This window comes from Apodemus sylvaticus, chromosome 22 (genome assembly GCF_947179515.1).
Source record: "Apodemus sylvaticus chromosome 22, mApoSyl1.1, whole genome shotgun sequence".
NCBI classification, from domain to species: Eukaryota; Metazoa; Chordata; class Mammalia; order Rodentia; family Muridae; genus Apodemus; species Apodemus sylvaticus.
The window spans coordinates 3,813,967-3,836,409 of NC_067493.1; the positions used below are offsets into that span (position 1 = coordinate 3,813,967).

At 38.8% G+C, this 22,443-nt stretch overlaps 1 pseudogene; it reads left to right on the plus strand.

Moving 5' to 3' along the window:
• Positions 1 to 22,443, plus strand: part of LOC127673217 (zinc finger protein 431-like) — a 34,179-nt pseudogene that overhangs the window by 9,244 nt on the left and 2,492 nt on the right.

A 22,443-nucleotide genomic window follows, 5' to 3' on the forward strand; every position in this document is an offset into this window, starting at 1 on the left:
TTTAGACATTTGAACCGTGTAGGAGCTCATGCAGACTATTAGGATCACTGTAGACCAAATGCATTTCCATCACAGGATAAACATGAGCCTATAGCATCCAGGGTCAGAATGGAGTTGATTGGGTCCCCTGGATATCCCCACACTTTGGGGCTTCAAGTTTCTGCTGGGTTAAGTGCATCCTCTCCCACTGAGGCCAGACTTTGGAGTCCAGTAAAAGGAACAGTTACCAAAGATAGGCAGCAGCTTTAGGGACAGTGCCTGTTCCAGTTGTTGGAGGACTGTCATGGAGACTAACCTGAACTTCTGCTACTTATGTGCCAGGGGCCTTAGTCCAGCCTGTGTATGCTATTTGGTTGGTGGCTCAGTCTCTCAGTATCCCCATGATTAAAGGTTCATTGAGTCTGCTAGATTCCCTGTGGAGATCCTAAAATCTTCAGGGCATTGAATATTTCCCCAACTCTTTTTTAGAAATCTCCAAGCTCCATCCCATGTTTCACTGTGGTTCTCTGCATCCTTTTCAGTCAGCTGCTGGGTGAAGCCTCTCATTGGTCACTTATGAAAGTCTCCTGACTGGGAGCATAACATTATATACATAATGATGTAATGGATTGGAGTTTGCCCATAAGGTGGGTCTCCAGTTTGGCGAGTTTTCATTGGGCATTCCCTCATTCTGTGCTTCAGGTGTGCCCTTGCCTTTCTTTTAGATGGGAAAAATTTTGTTCTATGTGTCTACTGTGCTGTAGTTGAAACAGATCCATCAGGTTTCTTCACATGTTCCCATACAGTCAACATTTGTACCCTGTCCATAAATCACATAAAATGCTTTAAACCCATTTGCATTTAATGCTAAGCTATTTTGCAGACCCAGTTGTTTAATATTTTTTTAAAAAATATTATTCTCTGTTTTTTTTTTTCAAGACGAAAATCTCTCTGTGAAATCCTTACTGTCCTGATAGTCGATATAGGAACCACATAAGCCACCTGACATGGATTTGCAAAATAAGGATATGCTTTTGTGGAACTTTTAATCCTCATGTTTCACTTTGAAATTTGGCCAAATAGATAGGTTATATTCTATTTCTCAAGTTGATATGTGTTCATTATATCAATACTACCTGAATTCAGAGTCCTTGGATTCCAGGTGTATGATGTACTTCTTCACACTTGTGATTGTTCTGAAATGTTTGAGTAAATAATATTTTGCCTATGTATAGGAATATGTATATCATATGTCTCTTCTTTACACTTGTCATAAGATGGCCTCAGAATTCGTGATCTTGAAATAATTAGTAGTTGATAGTCGCCATGTGTATCTGAGAAATTGACAAACACAATGTGGAAGACCAGCTAGAGCTTTCCACTGCTCTTTATCCTGTCTTACACTGCTTATTTATGATCAAAATTTATATTACTATATTTTCATCTGTTCATTTGTAACTGTTTAAGCATGCATTCCCTTCTAGTAAAATTTTATTAATGTTATAGTTTAATCTGTTGCACTTCATGCTTGTACAATATGAGTACAGATCTGAAGTGAATGTTTAGTTCTTGGTAGGGACTTTTAGTAAAGAACTGTGAGTTCTCTATCATTTTTGTTTCCTTGGTTGATTTTTGTAGGGATTTAGGGTCTTAATATATAACTTTTGGTCTCATAGAACATATTACATAGGCCATGCCAGCATCCAGCTGTGTGACATACACCTGCCTGTACCTCTATGACTAAGGACATGTGCAAATACACCCAGTTTACCCATCAGACTTGTAGTTAGTAATTGTTCATACAATTTTTCAGATATCTGATCAGTATTGTGGATGTTTCCTGTGCATTTCCCTCTCAATTGGAATTTCCCTGTCAGGGCTGTATGTTATTCAAATTGTTCAAAAGCAACACACATGAATTTTATAATTCAAGCTCCTTCTAAAATGACACAGTGATTGTAAATTCTGAGTCAAAATATAAGTGGAGCAAGTGCCAAAAATATATGAATATGTTTTCGAGAAAACATGTGTTTTCTTTACATTGATGCTGTACTTGTATGGGATATTTAGGATGTAGTGACTTTGGATGATGTGCATGTGAACTTCACTGAGGAAGAGTGGAATTTGCTGGATCCTTCCCAGAAGAATCTCTACAAAGATGTGATGTTGGAAACCTACCTGAACCTCAATGCTATAGGTAAGACTGTTATTTTTTCTAAATGAAACAAATGTTTATTGGTTATTGATGATCTATCATTTTAATTGTGAATAGTGAAGATTGAGCTGAATAATTCAGTTTCACTAAATTTTCACTGTAAATTTCATGGTGCAGTGAAAATTCACTGTACCTTGATTTTTTTCCTAATTTCCCATAATATATCATTCATTTCTGGTACTGTATTTTAGGCTATAATTGGGAAGACCATCATCTTAAAGAACATTTTCAAAGTATTAGAAGACATGAAAGGTAATTTTCATGTGCAAACTGATACAAATTTGTCTCTGAGGAACTTTTAATATCTTAAGGAATCTCCAGCAAAAACAAGAGTGTAAAATAACAGTCCTTTAACTGTAGCTATGATTATAATATTCTTACAAAACCATGTACCTCAAGGTCCGATACCTGATTTGTGTATCCATTTGATAAGTAGCTTCTTTAGAGCTATGCTGTGGCCCTGCCAATCTGTAGTGTCTCATAGTATTTAGAAACTGCACATTGAATAGTGATAAATTTATATCCAAAACATTTTAAAAAGTAAATTGTCCACAGAAAATTTGGTGATACTCATATTCTTGTAGTAATATGGTAAAGTTTGGTGAGAGGGCATTTTATGAGAATCAACAATGTTGTTGTGGAGAAACATTAGTTCATATTGCACATGTTATAAGAAATAAAAATTCAAACAGTGTGAATGTAATGTGTAAACCTTTCACTTATTATTCTTTTTATTAGGTATATCTTGTGTCATAATGAATAATAATCATGTGAGCATAGGCATATTGAAAGAGGAAACATAAAATTTTGTTCTGAAATAAGATATGTAGTATTCTGTCTTTGAAAGTAATTAGAAATATGAAAGACATTTGCAATTACTTGGTTTTTTTTAGTTTTACATGGAATATCCCTAAACTGAAAATGTAGAAAATCTTTATGGGCAATAGGAATTTGGAAATTTTTCTTTGTGTCCTGGTTCCCAGTCAAAAGTGTTGCAATTCACAGTAGAGGAAAAATATGAATACAATCACTGTTATAAAGATCAGAGTTTTTATTACTTTCTTCAGATAGCTAAAATACATCATATAAAAGAGGGTGTTATAAGTATGAGCCATGTAATAACTATCAAAGGGGTCTTGAACTTATCATGATGAGGGAGAACACCATGAACATATAAATTGCTAAAACCTTAAGATCTGCTGCTTCTTTACCATTAGACAAATTCTAAACATAATTCATATTGATTACATAATTGATCAGAGTTATGAATGTGGTAAAGATTTCACATGTGCTAATTATTGTTGCAGGCATGTAAGAAGATATACTGGAGTGAAACTCTATGAGTGTCATATATGTGGTAAAGCCTTTACAAGATCTAGTCATCTCCAATATCATAAAATAGCACATACTGGAGAGAAACCTGATGAATGTAATCAATGTGGTAAAGCCTTTGTAAGACCCCGTGATTTCCAAAAACATAAAATGACACATACTGGAGAGAAACTTTATGAATGTAATCAATGTGGTAAAGCCTTTACAGCTCACAGTTATCTACAAAGACATAAAAGATCACATACAGGGGAGAAACCTTATAAATGTAATAAATGTGGTAAAACTTTTGCACATCACAATACTTTCCAATATCATAAAAGAACACATACTGGAGAGAAACCTTTTGAATGTAATCAATGTGGTAAAGCCTTTGCATTTCATAGTTATCTCCAAAGACATAAAATGACACATACTGGAGAGAAACCTTATGAATGTAATCAATGTGGTAAAGCCTTTGCACAGCGCATTCATCTCCAAAGACATAAAATGACACATACTGGAGAGAAACCTTATGAATGTAATCAATGTGGTAAAGCCTTTGCACAGCGCATTCATCTCCAATATCATAAAAGAACCCATACTGGAGAGAAACCTTATGAATGTAAACAATGTGGTAAAGCCTTTGCAGGTCATGGTCATCTCCAAATTCATAAAAGAACACATACTGGAGAGAAACCTTATGAGTGTAATCAATGTTGTAAAGCCTTTACACATCACAGTAATCTCCAATATCATAAAAGAACACATACTGGAGAGAAACCTTATGAATGTAAACAATGTGGTAAAGCCTTTGCAGGTCATGGTCATCTCCAAATTCATAAAAGAACACATACTGGAGAGAAACCTTATGAGTGTAATCAATGTTGTAAAACCTTTACACATCACAGTAATCTCCAATATCATAAAAGAACACATACTGGAGAGAAATCATATGAATGTAAACAATGTGGCAAAGCCTTTGCATGTCACAGTAATCTCCAATATCATAAAAGAACACATACTGGAGAGAAACCTTATGAATGTAAACAATGTGGTAAAGACTTTGCAAGACCCAGTCATCTCCAGTATCATAAAAGAACACACACCGGACAGAAACCATATTAATGTAATCAATGTGGTAAAGTGTTTTCACCAGGGATAAGTCCCCAAATTCTGTGTGCTTGAGAGAAAATTAATGGATATGTTTATGAATTAAGTGGGAGTTAGGAGGGTATCATAAAGTAGGATATGATAGACATGGGTGCTTGGGATTATTTTCACTCTGGAGATTTTTTTTTTTATTATTATTATTTTTATGCTTTTGCAAAGAAGTTTGCTGCCCTCGTCTGAAGAGTTTCCTTGAGGTTAAGGTAAAGATGTTTACATTAATTGTATTGACAAAGTAAGTCACAAAAATCACCGCATAGAATTAGGCATGAAAATTTTTAACAAACATAGAAACTAAGAAAGGAAAAATAAAAAAAGAAAGGTTCAAAATACAAGGCTTTATCAGGAAGTTGAGTGAAGTTTAATCTTCTGATCAAGGATATTCAATAGCATTAAAGGAATGGTTACATTAGGACAAGATTACATTCAGCTAAACATATGGATTTGCAGTTGTATGAAAGAGAACTGTATCATGTTAGGAATTATTACTATCAGGTTATTGTTTTGATGTAGACATATGAACATATAAGTATGTGTCAAATTGCCAAGGGATAGATTTGGATTCTGGGTTCTGATTTTAAAATACAAACAGAAAATCTTAGTTCCAGGCATGGTGTTACATGCTTTTTAACCCACCATTCACGACACAAGAGTCATGCAGATCTTTGAGATCAAGATAGATCTCTAAGCAAGTTCCAGAAAAGCCAAGATTAGGCAGTGATGTATTTGAAATATTGGAAGCTACTGATAATGGAATAGAAGGAGCCATGTTCCAGCCCCAGTAAGCAGCAGAACTCAGCAGCTCGGTCTTAAATGGTAATAATACTGAGACAATTGATGCTGGCTGGCTAGTAATTAGAGGTGATGAAGAAGAAATCAGCATCACTTTGGTGAAAACTGACTGGTATTTTCTGAGTGACCAAAAAGGTGCTTTCTAGAGCTCACCAAGATTGGACTTAATGGTGCAGCTGGGCTTGATCATGTGTAAGAATAACCCAGGTGGTACTGCCTTCGAGTTCATGAACTTGTCATGCAGAACAGCAGAGGCTTGGCACCATTGAGCAAGCATAAGGGACGCTATGGGGTCAAGACTTGTTCTAGCAGAAGAACCCAGGATCTTGAAGATGGAAGTACCATGGGATGAACAGCAAGAACAACAGGAGCAGGAGAATGCAGTCAACCAGTGCTTAAAGTGATACAGAGGGCAGAGCTGGAAAAGTGACCCAATCTCTTTGGAGGAGCTGAGAAGATCATGTGTGGATCCAGGACATTGAAACAAGAACCCGTGAAATTGAAGTTATCTTAGAGACTCCAAGTTTTTGAGACGTTAGAACTGTATGATACCTGCTCAGGAATTGGGTAAAAGCAAAGAGAACGAATTATGCTTCAGTGAACAAAGCAGAAAGGAGTTGGAGACCTGAAGAACACTTTGACATCAGACATGGAGATGCAGAGTTTGGAGATTGCTCTGCTGGCTTTGGACTTCCTTAGGTTCAGTATTTCCTCATGATTACCTTTACGATTAATAAAGAATATCCTGTGAATTTCAAGGTATATGGTGTGCTTTATTGTTTCCAAAAATATAGCGGATTTCTCTTGCATGATAGGATTAATCACAGAAGAGTCTTTGACCTTTGGACTTTTAACATATTTGAGATTTTGATAGATGATGGTGCCTTTTGATCTTGGAGATCAGGGATTTTGCAATATGCTTTCTTTAAGTATGGATGTCATACACTCTTGTGTTTGAACAATCATATGGGGCCAGGCAGTGGAATGTGGTAGTTATGATTTATGTGGGGGAGGGAGTGGAAATAATAGGAGATGTGGTTTTTTGGAAGAAAGTTTAACTGTATTAGGGTGGGCTTTGGGAATCCTCCATGTGCTGAAGAAACCCCCCTTTTACCACCGTGGAAGATGTCTCTTCCTAACTTTCTTTGGATCAAGATGCAGAACTCTTATATGCTTCTCCAGGATTATTTTTGCCTGTATGCGTACCATGTTTCCTCCTATGAGGAAAATGTTCTAAACTTCTGAAACTGAAAGACGGCCCCAATTAAATGCTTGCTTTTATAAAGTTTGCATTGATCATTTCATCTGTTCTTAGCAATTAAAATTTAATTTAGAACAAAGTGAGTGAATTTTGATTGTTGAAGCTTCTACACAATTCTTCAATCTTCATCATGTAAGAATTAGTACTGCAGATAATCCTTTTGAATATATTTGGTATGGTGAAGGCTTTGCAAAAATCTGTAGTCTTTATCATTATGAAATTATGCATGCTGGAGAGAAAATATAGGGAATACAGCAATGTGGTATAGCATTTATGTTGTGTGTCCCCTGAAGTCCATCACAACTCAACCATCAGAAGAATGGAAATGATATTAAATTATTGTAATCAAGTCAGTACTGATAAATCTGGGCGAGAAAAATACACTCCCATGCTTATTTGAAATATTCTACTCCTATCCACACAGAGTCTGAAAGTTATATAGCTTCGATTCTTGAAATCCACAAATACCAGTGACAAGTTATATCTACATTTTCCCCTCAATTACTACATTTTTCTATTCTTAATGTATTTCAACTGATACAGAATATAGATATTATGTTCTTGCCTATCATAATCATATGTTCTTTTGTGGAAAGGGACAGGCATTATATTTTGAGGAATAAAACAGGAGTAATGAAAATTACAGTTATGAATAGTTGTTAGGTTTTGGGGAACAGAACATGAATAATGAAAGCTCCCTAGATATTGTTAAGTACTAAAGTCAACTATAACCTGGCACTTAAATTTAGTTTGAACTTACGTTTAAATGAATGTTGTTAACAAAAAGGCAGTCCTTAGAACAAATTTCTTTTTGCTTGTTCCCAACATGTATATATTATAGTCATACATATATACGTAAGTCATATATACACATACATATGTAAGTCATCATATCAAATGTACAACAGAACACATCTTACAAATGCAATAAGTGTGATAAGACATTTTCACAACACATTTATCTATAAATATATAAATGAACACATCCTGGAGAGAAACGCTGTGCTTAAGCAATGTGTTAAAGTATGTAACAGTAGTCTTAGAAAAAGACTATGAAAAAGTCATAAGAAAAAGTCATAATTCAGATAAACCCCATAAACATAGACAATGAGTTAATATTTTGCACTTTGTGGTATCCTTGTACAAGAGGAAACTCTTTGGTATGCAATCAATCTATTAAAGCCCTTACATACTACAATAGTCTTTGAAAACAATCAAGAATACCAAATGTATTCTGTGACTACAAAGAATTTGGCCAGATCTGAAGCAACACACTTACATTGTTTCACGCAAGATTATTTTTGTTAAAAAAAAAAAAAAAAAAAAAAAAAAAAAAAAAAAAAACTGTGACAAGTGTCAAGAATCAATTTAGACTTTATGATGCCCCTCGATTTTATTTGCACTTGTAAACATGCATTGAGAAAAGACACATGAAGAAATCCTTTTCGCATTTCACAATTCCCTTAAGTTACATGAAGGAACTTTTGCAGGTGTAAAAAACTATGGCTGTGTACTAATGCCTTTTACGTAGTAATGATAAAATATAATGTCTAAGGCCACTTCTAAAATAAGTTTAATTTGTTTTATTATTCCAGAGGGATGTGGTTTGACCATGAAAGTGGAAACACAGCAAGTGTCTCTCAAGTGGGAGAATTAGCCTGAGGCAGAGAGACTTTTCAAATTGCTTATCCTATGCAAGTCTTCACCTAATTGTTCATCCCTGGACCATATACACACAACCAACAGAAATGCACTCAGTATATTGTATTCTTATATTTGTACATACTTTCTGAAACATACTGAAAATGATTGACTTGGTAGATGTAGTGAAGGCAATGAGAGAGCAGAAGACATAACAAAAATATACTTTAATTAAAAGTTAGAATAATTTTTCAGTAAAAATGCAGGTAGACAGACAGCATGCTAGTGAAGAACACTGTGAACTGAAAGAAAATAAGTTTTATTCCCAGAACAACTTGGTAGGTGATCCACTCCTGTAAATACAGTCCCAAGGGATCTGATGCTCCTCCGGCCTTGCAGGAACCACACAAAGATATACGCAGGAAACACATCCAAGCACATAAAATAAAAAATGACACTAAAAATGAATTCACTATAGTCCTGCCTTAGCTCCGAGACAGAGCACAGTCAGGGCGAGTTAAAATGGACTCTTTCTGGTCTGGATTTAGGCGCAGCTGTGGACATCCTTGGAACCATCTTCCTTAGAGTCAAAACCGACCATATTTTAAGGATAGAATAGCAGAACATAGCTGTTCATCTGAGATCTGTATCCACAGTGCTGTTAGAACACTTTTCCTTGATGTTATCTGTATTATTTGTCTTTGAAATGTCTGCTAAAAATTGAGCTGAGAATTTAAGGGGGCTTGTATTATATCTGATGACTGCTGCTTTTGGTTTGTTGTCATCATATTATGTTAAATCTATATATTCTTGAACATGGGAGATCTTTCAGTCTTGTTTTTTGTTTACCTTTTAACTCTTTTATTACTTTCATATTTTTGTCTAGTTCTTACCTCTCTCATGGTACAAAATCCCAAAAATGCCCATCCCATTCCTCTATCCCTGTCTCTCTAACAGCATGTTTCAATCCCTCAACACCCATTCAAACTACTAGAAAAAAAAATTTCAATAAAATCATTTAAATAAAAACCTTCTCAAACCTAAGTAAGAGGATGGCCATAAATATCCAAGAAGCCTATAGCACCCCAAATAATTTAGAACAAAAATAAAATTCTCTTGTCACATATTATCAAAACTCTAAATGTGAGAGCTAATTCTGTACCACAGTTCTCCATCCCCAAGAGAGGGTCTTCCAAGAGTGACGGTAATCCTGTGAGTACAGTTAAGACTACCACATCTGCACAAAAGGACCCCCGCAGAGAACTCAGGTCAAAAAACTGAGGAGCAGCCTGGGACATGACCCTTCCATTATCCTCCTGCACCCAGAGCTGATCCTGTGCCACAGTGCTCCATATCCAAATACTGTGGGGAGGGAGCTGATTTCCCAGGAGTAACACCACACCTGCAAACATAGGTAAGACTCCACTTAAAATTCCAGGCCCAAGAGGGATCCACCCAGAGCCATCAAGACACAGAAACCAAGTCACAGCTGGGGACAGGATACTTCTGGAGCTCCACCTAGGAGCTGCCTGACTATGTGCAAATTATCCCCATACCAAAATTCCTCCTGGAGAGAACGGTTCTCAGGAGTACTGAGACACAGGCTTGCAGGAGAGAGAAACCTCAGTCACAGACAAATAAGCTAACACCAGAGACAACCAGAGAGTGAGACACAAGGGCAAAAATAAAAGCAACAGAACCCAAGGCAAATTGGTATCATCAAATTCTAGTTCTCCCACCACAGCCTGCCCTGGATACCCCCAACACACCAGAAAAGCAATGATGTGAGTCATATTTATTCTTCTGTTGTATGTGAACTGGGCCCCATAATAATGTAAAGATAGTTCCCATCTGGGAATTCTAGGTTCATGGATAACTCACTGACCTATTTCTTTGGGCACAAGAAAGAAGATTTTGATATCATGAAAACGAGCATTAGGAAGGCATATGAGAGAAAAGATAGAAGCTGAGTTCACATAAAACAACACACAAATTCTTTAACCTAATCCTGAGACTTACCCAACCCTGACTTTTTTTGTTTATATATATGTGTGTGTGTGTGTGTGTGTGTGTATGTATGTATATGTATGTGTATATATTATCTATATAATGTTTATTATTTTACCATTAATATTTTCCAATAAATTCTGCAAGTTTAACTCATTTTTCCATTTTTTCAAATATATCTTTACTAATGGACCAAACACATAGGAACCATTTCTAATATATTGAAGAATTTGATGGTAAATATTTCTGATAAAGTTGAAGAATTATAGAAAATGTATTAAAAGCAAAGATTTTAATGGAAAATAATACATAAAAATTGTTATTAACTGAGTTAACAAAAAACAACACACAAATTCTTTAAGCTAATCCTGAGACTTACCCAACCCTGACATTTCTTTGTTTAATAGGGATACTAATGATATATATATATATATATGTGTGTGTGTGTGTGTGTGTGTATGCATGTATGTATGTGCATGTGTGTGTGTGTGTATATATATATATATATATATATATATATATATATATATATATATATATGTATATATATATATATATATATATATATATGTGTGTGTGTGTGTGTGTGTGTGTGTGTGTATGTATATATGTTTATTATTTTACCATTAGTATTTTCCAATAAATTATGCAAGTTTAACTCTTTTTTCCATTTTTTCATATATATCTTTACTAATGGACCAAACACATAGGAAACATTTCTAATATATTGAAGAATTTGATGGTAAATATTTCTGATTAAATTGAAGAATGATAGAAAATGTATTAAAAGCAAAGATTTTCATGGAAAATAATACATAAAAAATGGTAGACACAGAAAGCACTTCTAAAACTATTTCAAATGTTAAATAGAAATATTTTCTCATAAAATAGAAAACTTACATCGAATATAAATGGTGAGAAACTTGAAACAATCCCAGTGAAATCAGGGACCAGACAAGGCTGCCTGCTCTGTCTATATCTGTTCAATATAGTACTCAAAATCCTAGCCAGAGCAAATATGCCAAGGGCTAGGCCCCAGGCTGTTATTGTCTCTGCCAAATATGTTCCTGAGTTTGAGAAGGAGCTATGTCATTCTCCATCTATGAGGGTCTCATGGAAAGACTTGCTGGATAAGGCTAGCCCTCCATACAACTCTCCCTCCCTCACTCTCTCTCTCTCTCTCTCTCTGTCTCTCTCTCTCTCTGTCTCTCTCTCCCTCTCTCTCTCTCTCTTTCTCTCTCTCACTCACTCACATTCTCTCTCTGCTCTATGTCTGTCTCTCTCTGTCTGTCTCTTTAATTGTTTTATTTACTTATATTCCATATGTAGCCTCAGTACCCAGTACCCTCTCCCAGGGTTCTTTACTCTACTGCCCCTCCCTTTTGCCTTTGAGAGTGTGCTCCATCACCCCCACCTCCACTCCTCTCATCCACCCATCCACCACCAGTTCACCTCCCCCATTTTCCTTCCCTGGGACAGCCTGTCTATTCAAGATTAGACAAATGGTGTCCCATTGCGTACAGACAATGCCTTCCTCTGCTACGTATGTCATGGCCAGCCCATGCTTTTAGGTTGACGGCTTAGTCTCTGAGCTCCCAGGGGTCTGGGGTACTTGATATTGTTGGCCTTCTTAAGGGATTGACATCCCATTCAATCATTCAATCAGAACTGGTGGTGTTTCAGACATGGCTGTCACCATGACGGCAGCTTGTACTGGTCTCCGCCCCTCTCTGCCCTGATAGGACTTCTCAACAGGTGTGGTTGCTGTGGAGGTGTTGGCGACAGCCTTGGAACACAGCCTCAGAAAAGTAGCTCTGGACTGAGAGCCAGCCAATTTATCATGCCAGGGCCATGAGTTCTGGAATGCAATCTTTTCCCACCTTGGAACAGACCAGGCAGTGTTGCTGACTGAACTGTGCTTTAAGGTCGGCCAAGGGTCAAGCCTGTGTGGCCGCAGGGACCTTTCTTCTGCAGGAGGGGAACCTGGTCACAATGTAACGAGTAAGTCCCATTGTGTGTTGATTGTGTATCCAGAATGGCTTTCACTCAAAGCATTCTGACTACAGAGTCTTTCTGTGGGACTTCACACTCATGAGATGTGTGATTCTTGAGGCCTCTCTGCTGACAAATATTCAAGAGCTCACCTTGTGTTTCCATCGGGGTGTGTACAGAAAGCAGATGCCCTGAGAAGATTTGTTGAGGAGGATTCTCCTGACCCTGTGAGACTGTTTAGAAAGGTGTGGGGTCAGGGCCACACAGGAAGAAACAGCTACTTGTGAGTAGCCTGTTCTACAAACTGAGTTCCATCGAGGTGAGAAGAGATTTGTGGTGCTAGGGAAATGTTAGTGATCTACAAAATAACAGACAGGAGCCGAACTGGTGTAACTTATATTATGGTTGTTATTTTATTTTATTTTATTTTATTTTATTTTATTTTATTCGAGTTATCTTGGTCCCCTCCAAGGAACCACTCTCATGCACGATCGTTGTGGTGGTTGAGGGCAATGCAGGAACCAGAGTCAAGGAATGAGGCCTGGCAAGAAGGCTAAAGTCTCCATGTGCAGACCCTCAGTCCTCCTACAGAGCTGCAGTCCAGAAAGTTCTTCACCACAGAGGGTGCTGCGGCACTGGAGTTCCAGGTGATGGGGACCTCAGTGCTCCTCCTGTGAACCCGCTTCTCTAATAGCTATGACTTGTCCCTCAAGCCATCTTCCTTAGGCTGTCAGCAGGCCCGAGTTGTTTTCCCCAGGTGATTTGAAACCACATATGTGTTTTTGTTCCTCCGAACATTCACTGTGCTGACAGGATTATGCTCTGCCAGGAGAACAGAGGTGCAATTCTGCAGGAGCTCTGATTATGGAAGGTGAGCTCCAAAAGGCTCACAAAAACCCCTGGCACGTTTGATCAAGAATGGTGATGCATTGCAAGTGCCACGGGTTCGGTTTGTTTTCTGTCCTGCTAAACCTCCTGACATTTCGAAAAGCAGACTTCATACTGTCTACCTTAGGTAAAGACCCATTTGGCCCTACAAGTGTGCTAAGACTTGTGACACACACCCCCTCATGCAATGCAACAAGCTCAGTGCAAACATAAATCTCCTTACAGCTGGTTTCTTTCTGTTCTTCTAAGATTTTCCAGATGGCACAGACAAGTACTCAACTGGTATTCCTTCTCAGCTGGACTTTCCATCAAGATGTAGTTTCCCTGTTGCCTTGGGGCCATGGCCCAAGAGTCCACTTGACAGGGAAAACGCAGGACAGCCACAATTGACTCACTCAAAAACCCTGAGTTTTGTGTGAGTCTTGCAATCCTGGCAGGGCAGGTCCATAGTTAGTCGCCCTGTTGGCTTGTCCACACTTATAGAGGCCACGGCTGGAGCAGGGAACAAGGAAGGAGCCAGAAGATCCTAAGCTCCCTAGATCCACAGCTCAGCCTCTGAGGTCCAGGTGCTGCCACTTCTTCACAGCAGGGGTCGCTGTGGGGCTGCTCTTCCTCCATAGAGGAATGCTAATGGTCAGTGCACATCTTTGGAAGCTCAGGGCTCTACTAACTGCGAATTTCCCACACAGCCAAGTTTTTCTTGGCTGTTAGCTTGTGTGAGCTGAAATCATTTCGAACTGTGTCTGTGATTTTGTTTCTTGGTGCTTTCATTTTCACCACCAAATCAGAATATGCCCAGCAAGCTGCAATGGGACTTGATTCGAACCCAGGGCGAGCTACTAATGCTGACAGAACAGCCTGGTGCCCAAAGATGTGTCATTCTCTCAGTGAATGCAATGTGTATTACCTGAGACTTCCCACCTCTGTTGTACGTTCTCAGTGATGTGAATGAAAGAAAATATTGAATATTCAAAGGAAAACATGCTGGTCAGTATTTCTGTGCAGTGTTTATTTTATTTCCTACATACGCTTCCTGAGAAATGAAGTTCAGAGAGCTAAATGTAAGAAATGATACATAATTGATCTTTTGACATTAAGAGCTGTGCAATCATTCTTTAGCCTGGTACATGGCTTAATCTACTGAGGGATTAAACTGTAAGGAAGACCAACAGTAGAAGTAAGGCTTGTAAAACATGAAGTTCTTCCAAGAGTGGAAGCACTTAAAAGACACCCTCTCGAGGCCAGTGAGCTGGCTTTTCTGTGTCAGGGCCAGCAAAGCCCTGACCTTCCAACTTAGTCCAACTGTTTCTCCAGGTGAGCTCCATTGTGAAGCAGAAATTTCCAAAGAAAATTGCTAAAAATACAGATTCTCCTGTGCAGAAGTGATGGCACAGGCCACTAATCCCCATACTAGAGAGACAAGGCAAAGTAAATCTGAGTTCAGGGCTAGTCTAGTCTACACAGAAGGAAAAAGGGGTAAAATGGAAGTTGTAGGTGGCCCCTAGATTAATTTGTTAAGGAAGCACGTGGGCGGATCACTCCTCAACCATGTTGATTAAGCAGAGAGGTTTCCAAAAGTGCTCAAGGCTACTCCCTGTGTTTTGATTCTTTTATGTCCCAACACCCATGAAAACCAGGATGCTAAATTCTCCTAAGGACTTCCTTTAAGACAAACAACCAGTTACTCCTGTAGCCAAAAGTTGGAAAGAATAGAATATCCTCATCTGGGTCCACTCTAGCCCCCATATTTTCACTAGAGTCATTTCAATAAGAACACAAATTTCCAGATTTTTAACACTTTTATTAAGAAAGATGTAAAGAAACAAGCAAACAAACTCCAGATGGCTGCCTTGTGTGTGCCTTTGCTTTAATAGAGGAGCTGACAGAAGATCCCCTAATTGCAAGTCTTAGCAGGAATCAGGGCTCCTGGCCCCCAAAGAGAGTTCTGGGTGGCTTGTTTACTTCTTTTTGTTCTTTGGGTCAAAAGCCTTTTGAAGCCATGCCCAGCATCCTAGGTTCCTGAGACTGTAAGAAGCAGGATTCTGGTCAGGGCAGTCTCCACCATCATAGGTCTCAAGTTCTAGCCCTTTGTCCCTCAGCAAGCTTGGTGAGGGTTGGTCTACCTCCTCTATATCTTTGTCTAGGTTGTTGCTGTTTACATCTCCTGAGGCCACACATGTCTCCCTCTGATTCTCAATAGGGGAGATCTCTGTGCTCTTCTTCATGGCACAGTTCAATCTTCGGTCATATCTCAGGTAGTCCACGCTCTCAAATACACAAAAGGAGTACAGATCCCAATCTGCACACCAGCCTTCCTCAGAGCAGTGGCTTGACTCTCCACAGAACATGGCTCAGACGTGGAAGATCTTATAGTCAGGGCTGGCAAATCACATGCACTAGGCAGTCCATGCTCTTCGGAATCTGCTGTGTTTTTGACAAAACTTAGACGGCACTCCCTCGGAACCTTCAGGTTATCCATGGAACGCTGAGGGCAAGTCCTTGACCTTCAAATACAGAGAAATCTCCAGTTAGTTAATTATACCCTCCTGAGCATTACACTGTGGAATATTGGGTGTTAAACCCACAATAATAGCATCTATTTGCATTGCCTAATAGAGGCCAAAATTCTTCCCAGTCTGGCGATGCAATGCTTTGTGGGAAGCCACTTTATCCCGCGCTGTTGCAAGACGGTGCTGGTAGGAAATATTTAGTCCATGCAAACAACTTTGACACACGTGCAGTTGGTAAACAACTTTAACACACGTGCAGTTGGTAAACAACTTTAACACACGTGCAGTATGGCTTTGCTATGACTCAACATTGGCATGCTAATGAGGTGAACCTTAGTTCTCCTATCACAATGCAACATGCCCCTAAGCGAGGGCTGCTGGACTATATAAAGGCGGCAAAAGACAGGTTCGGGGCCCCGTGTAGAAGTAGAAAAGGAAGATCCTAAATAAAGTGCTGCAGAGAAGAACCTGGTTGTGTTGCGTCTTTTCTTGCGGGACGAGGTTAGGCGCCGACAGTTGGTGGCCCTTCCGGGGAAGGTTCAGAACTCTCAGCCTCAGGAGTGGTACCAAAAAGCTGTACAGTAAAGAATGTCCGCAGAAGAATCCTGCAGAAGAATCCTATTGCCGTGCGTCGTTCGTGAGAGATGATAGGCGCGCGACAGGAGATCTTCTCCATCTTGGCATCCAGTGCAGGGATGCTTGTATGCATCTTTGTACCCAAGGTCTACATCATTTTAATAAGACCTGACAGAAATTCTATCCAAAAGATCAGGGAGAAATCATATTTTTGAATAAATAATTCAGGAACTTTATCAAATGTTGACACAAACCTATCAATTACTGGATCACAGTGCATGTATCTAGTTTTGAAATCACTCTCACTGGCTCCTCTATTGATGACTAGAAGTATCATATCTGACAATCATTTGTACATTCTCCATAAAATCTTTACCCCTTTACTTGCTTTGTTTCCTCTGGAAGAAATAAAATTCTCAAATCCTTATTACAAATGTATTCGTCATATTGCTTTTGTGGATATCTCTCCCCTGGTATCTTCCAAGAAAATTTGATAAGAGAGTTGTATCTATGACCTTGTATAGAAAGTGAGTAACAGAACAGACATAGCTACAAATAGAAACCATGTATCAAATCAAACATAAATTAACTAAATAATCTACATAGATGAAATAAGAACACTACTTATTTCCAGTTGGAGCACATATATGACAGTGCACTGCCTGTTTTTTCATCTATTGTTCAATATATTGGCCATACTCTGAGGCAGAAAATTTCTTTTTCTGCTCTAAAGTACAAAAATATTATATCCAACAATGTGCAGAAGCTGTGGACCCCAGTGGTTGAATTATGGAATAGCTGGAATAGGCTGACGGATAGGGTGACCCATAGGAAGACCAACAATCTCAACTACCCCAGACAACCAAAATCTCTCACACACTATGCCACTAACCAGGCAGCATAAACCAGCTGACATGAGGCCCTCACATATATGGTATAGGACGTCCTGGTTTGACCTCAGTGGGAGAAGACACATTGACCCCCTGAGAATTGGTAGGACCCAGGAATTGTGAAGGTCTGAGAGTTGTGAGGTGTGGATATCCTGTTGGAGATGGGGGAGGAGGTATGGGAAGAGGAAGAGTCAGGGGGAAAATGAGGAGGGCGATAACTACATAATTTTAAATAATAAAGATTAAATAATTAAAAGAATAGAATAAAATAAACATGTAGATATGTGAACATGCTATTATAATGAATGTATGGAAGGGATTGGTAAAACTACTGATATAGGCTTGTAGTTAATTTTTCTGAGAGTCTGCCCTTGGCGTGGAGTTCTGAATGACGTCCTTGACTCAAAAATTCTAGAAGATATAATGGGCGCCAGGTGCTTTGATTATGCTGCCTCCTAGAAAATGATATTTCCAAAAAGACAATTGAGTGCATGTAGATGTGCTAAATCCTTCACATCTGTCAATTCTCCTCACAAAATGGGATGCAGAATGGATTTAAAATGCATCAACATTAACACAACCCCTCCTCAAGGCTAGAGTGAGCTTCCAGTCCTGGGCCAGACTTTCACATATCTTAGGTCAGGTTCGCACTCCCATAGCATTTGTGCCTGTCCTCCTAGAAACCCACCTAGCACTGGAGGAGGACACACCATTGCAACTGAGGCTGTTCAGCTGCTTTCTCCTCCCTTTGTGGGCAGTGATCCTACACTCCTCATGACCTGACTTCATAGCTTGCTTGAGAATTCATCACAGCACTTCCGCTTCTTCTTCTTTCTAAAATCAAGGTGGATAGCCTATTACTTGACTTGCATGGGTGATATAAAGCTGGCCCATCAGTGGAAGGATTTGCAGGCTTTTAACATTAAAGAGGGATTTTAGTAAACAGGTGTTTTGGTTTGCGTCTTCATACAATTCCTTTCCATCAGATGATAGGCATGAAACAATCCCTGAAGAAAACCAGGAAACAGATGACAAACACTGTGGATCACTGTTGTTAGTCAGCAGATCTTTTTCAATGTCAAGGTGTAGAAACACCCACAGTTGTGTTAGCACATGTTTTCTATATCAACATATCTCAAATAGAGAGTGAATTTTTCTGTGTATGTAGAAAGAAGATTTATTATAATGTCTCAGAGACAATTGTACTCTTCTTCAAATAATGATTGTCTGACAAGGGAATCTTCAAAATCAAGAACTTATCTTCTGGGGGAAAGGAGCAGCAATTCCCTGAGCCCAGCATGAAGCCAGAATACAAAACACTTGTTTCCTAAAGTCATCCATTAAAGTTAATAGCCTGGGAACCCATCCCCTTGTGGTTCAGATTGACTCCCCCACTGCACCTGAGGAATGAGCTATGCAAGCAATTCACCTTGATTACAGGAAGGGGAAGGCAAGTGCTGTGAGGGAAGCTCAGGCAAGGTTTGAATTTAGGTCCTGGTAAGTGCAGGGTCATCGCTTACAAGGAGAGGAGCAGGCAGCTGAGTAGTTCCGGGTACCTCTCTGCAAGTTCACTGTGGCTGCGCAGGCCAGAATAGTTCACTATTTCCTGCTCTGAAATCTGCTGTTCCGTGCTGTGCTGTGAGGGGACCTCAGGGAAGCTCTGAATTCGAGACATGGTAAGCACAGGATATCTGCCCACAAAGGGGAGGACAGGTGGTTGAGCAGTGGGTGCTGGGGTGGAGGGTCCTATCAGGAGTTAGATGGGAAACATCAGCTAGATTTGACTATGTGTGAGGTTTCTACTGGTTCTTACTTGCTAAATCAGGCACTGACCTCTGAATATCTTCCCTGTCATGGCTGAATCTTTCTAAATTATTTGGACCATTGAGTTTATTTTAGAAATATCATGGCTGCTTTTTCTTTTAATTCTGCAGCATGTTTCCAAAACTTTTTTTTGTTTGTTTTGTTTTACACTATTTAGTGAGAGGGCTGATATGAATCTAATAGCTTTATATTACATGTGACTGGTTTCTGTTTTCTTTTCTTTATTATTTTCTTCTTTTTTTGCACTATTCCTATTTCTTTAAATGTACAGTGTTTTGAATATAGTGTGGCGAGGGGACTTTTTTTTTTTATTCCAATCTATTTCATATTTTGGATGCTTCTTATACCTTAATAGGAATCATAGTTTTAGTTTAGAAATTATTCATTTAGGATTTCATTAAAAGTACTTCCTTGTCTTTGAGATAATATTCATCTTCTATTACAGTCATTTCTAGTATTTGCTTTCTATATGTTGCACTGTTCCTGTTTATTTAGTATCAGGAAACTTTTAGACTACAAATATTTTTGATCAATTAGTCCATTTATTCATTTAATCCTCCTTTCCTGTTTGTTATGTGAACCTTGCCTCTGTAGTAGTTAACGTGCAGGCAATTTCAAAGGCCTGCTCTCAGGGACTTAGCTCCTGCTTAAATCATTACCTGCCTCCATCAACTGCTGCTGTTGTCAGGTGTGCTTTAGATACATGGAGCACTAGCTTCAGCTGCTCTCCATATTTCTTCCCTGTTTCTGTTCTCTACACATGCCCCTTCTATAGTCTTTCTCTTCTCTCATCATGTTCTGTCTGCTCCATATAGGTATTCCAGTTTGTAGGTTCTCCTGTCCTTTCCACAAAACAACCTCTTTTGTATCAGATCTCTTGCATGTTTTAATTTTTGAGGACATGCTGTGACAGGACACTTGGAATTTCTTGGTGACATATTTCCCTGGCTGATCTTCATTATATTCCTATTCTGGTGTGTATACATCTGGGTTTGTGGTGATAATATGTCTAGATTCTGGTCTCTGGGCTTGTCTTATTTGGGTGGTAATTTTATTCCTGAATTACTGTTTGCTGTCTGTATTTTCAGAGAATGTTGGCTGCGTTTTGCCTCTTTTATTGACCTGTTTGGCGGGTATGTATAAGAGGGAATGCTTGAGAATGTTGAAAGCTAGGAGAAGTGGCAGGCAGTCAGATATGATCTTAGCAGTCCACCCAGAGCAATAGTCAGGAGAAAGGGTAAGCTATCTCTGGTGTTTGAACAGTGTTAGGGACAGCTGTGTAAATTGCATATGGGATAACAAATAGTGAGGTAGATCCATAGAATGCCTACTTTATCTCCTGGTAGGAATGGCATGTGGTTGAAAAGGGAGTACATATTCCTTTCTACTGGAAAAGGAAGGAGTATTCTGTATCATTGTATGTCAGAAAGATATGACTTACTTTGAGATTTTAAACGATTTGAAGTTCAAGATAATTGCCTTGAGTGTCAGAAGACACTTAGACATTTGAAACATGTAGGAGCTCCAGCAGCCAATTAGGATCACTGTAGATTGAGTGCATTTTCATTACAGGATAAACATGAGCCTATAGCATCCAGGGTCAGAATGGAGTTGATTGGGTCCCCTGGCTGGGGCTTGAAGTTTCTGCTGGGTTAAGTGCATCCTCTCCCACTGAGTCCAGACTTTGGAGTGCAGTTAAAGGAACAGATACCAAAGATATGCAGCAGCTTTAGGGACACTGCCTGTTCCAGTTGTTAGAGGACCCTCATGAAGATTAACCTGAACATCTTCTACTTATATGCCAGGGGCCTTAGTCAAGCCTGTGTCTGCTATTTGGTTGGTGGCTCAGTCTCTCAGTGACCCCAAGGTTATAGGTTAGTTGAGTCTGCTAGACTACCTGTGGAGTTCCTACCATATTCAGGACATTGAATATTTCCCCAACTTTTCCTTAAACATCTCCAAGGTCTATCCTCTGTTTTACTGTGGTTCTCTGCATCCATTTCAGTCAGCTGCTGGGTGAAGCCTCTGATTGATCACTTATGAAAGTCTACTGTCTAGGAGCATAACTTTATATCCAAGATAATGTTAAGGATTGGAGATTGCCCATAAGGTGGGTCCCCAGTTGGGCGAATTTTCATTGGGCAGTCCCTCATTCTGTGCTTCAGGTGTGCCCTTGCCTTTCTTTTAGATGGGACAAATTTTGTTCTATGTGTCTACTGTGTTGTAGTTGAAACTGATCCATCAGGATTCTTCACATGCTCCCATACAGTCAACATTTGTACTCTGTCCATAAAGCACCTAAAATGCTTTAAACCCATTTGCATTTAATGCTAAGCTATTTTGCAAACCCAGTGGTTTAATATTTTTTATAATATTATAGCTTTGTTTTTGTTTTTCAAGACAAAATCTCTCTGTGAAATCCTTACTCTCCTGATAGTCAATATAGGAACCACATAAGCCACCTGACATGGTTTTGCAAAATAAGGATATGCTTTTGTGGAACTTTTAATTCTCATGTGTCACTTTGAAATTTGGCCAAATATGTAGGTTTATTCTATTTCTCAAGTTGATATATGTTCATTACATCAATACTACCTGGGCCTTCAGAGTCCTTGGATTCCAGGTATATGATCTACTTCCTCACACTTGTGATTGTTCTGAAATGTTTGAATAAATAGTATTTTCCTATGTGTATGAATATGAATATCATATGTCTCTTCTTTACTGTTGTCATAAGATGACCTCAGAACTCTTGATCTTGAAGTAATGAGGAGTTGTTGGTCTCCATCTGTATGTGAGAAATTGACAACCACAATGTGGAATTATGAGAGCTTTCCATTGCTGAGCTCTCTCTCCTATCCTATATTGCTTATTTATGATCAACATTTAAATTACTATATTTTCATCTGTTCATTTGTAACTGGTTAAGCATGCATTCCCTTTTAGTAAAATTTAATTAATTTTATAGTTTAAACTGTTGCACTTCATGCTTCTACAAGATGGATACGGATCTGAAGTGAATGTATAATTCGTTATGGGAAGTTTTAGTATAGAACTCTGCGTTCTCTATCATTTTTATTTCCTTGGTGGATTTTTGTAGGGATTGAGGTTCTTAATATATAACTTTTGATCTCCTAGAACATGATACATATGACATGCTGCCATCCACCTCACTGACATACACCTGTTTGTATATCTGTGATTGAAGTCATGGGCACATACATCCAGCTTGCCCATCACTCTTGTAGTTAGTATATGTTCATACAATTTTTCAGATGTGTGCTCAGTGTTGTGGATCTGTTTATCCTGTATCTCCCTCTCATTTGGCATTTCTCTGGCAAGGCTGTATCCTATACAATGTGTTCAAAAGCAACACAGGTAAATCTTATA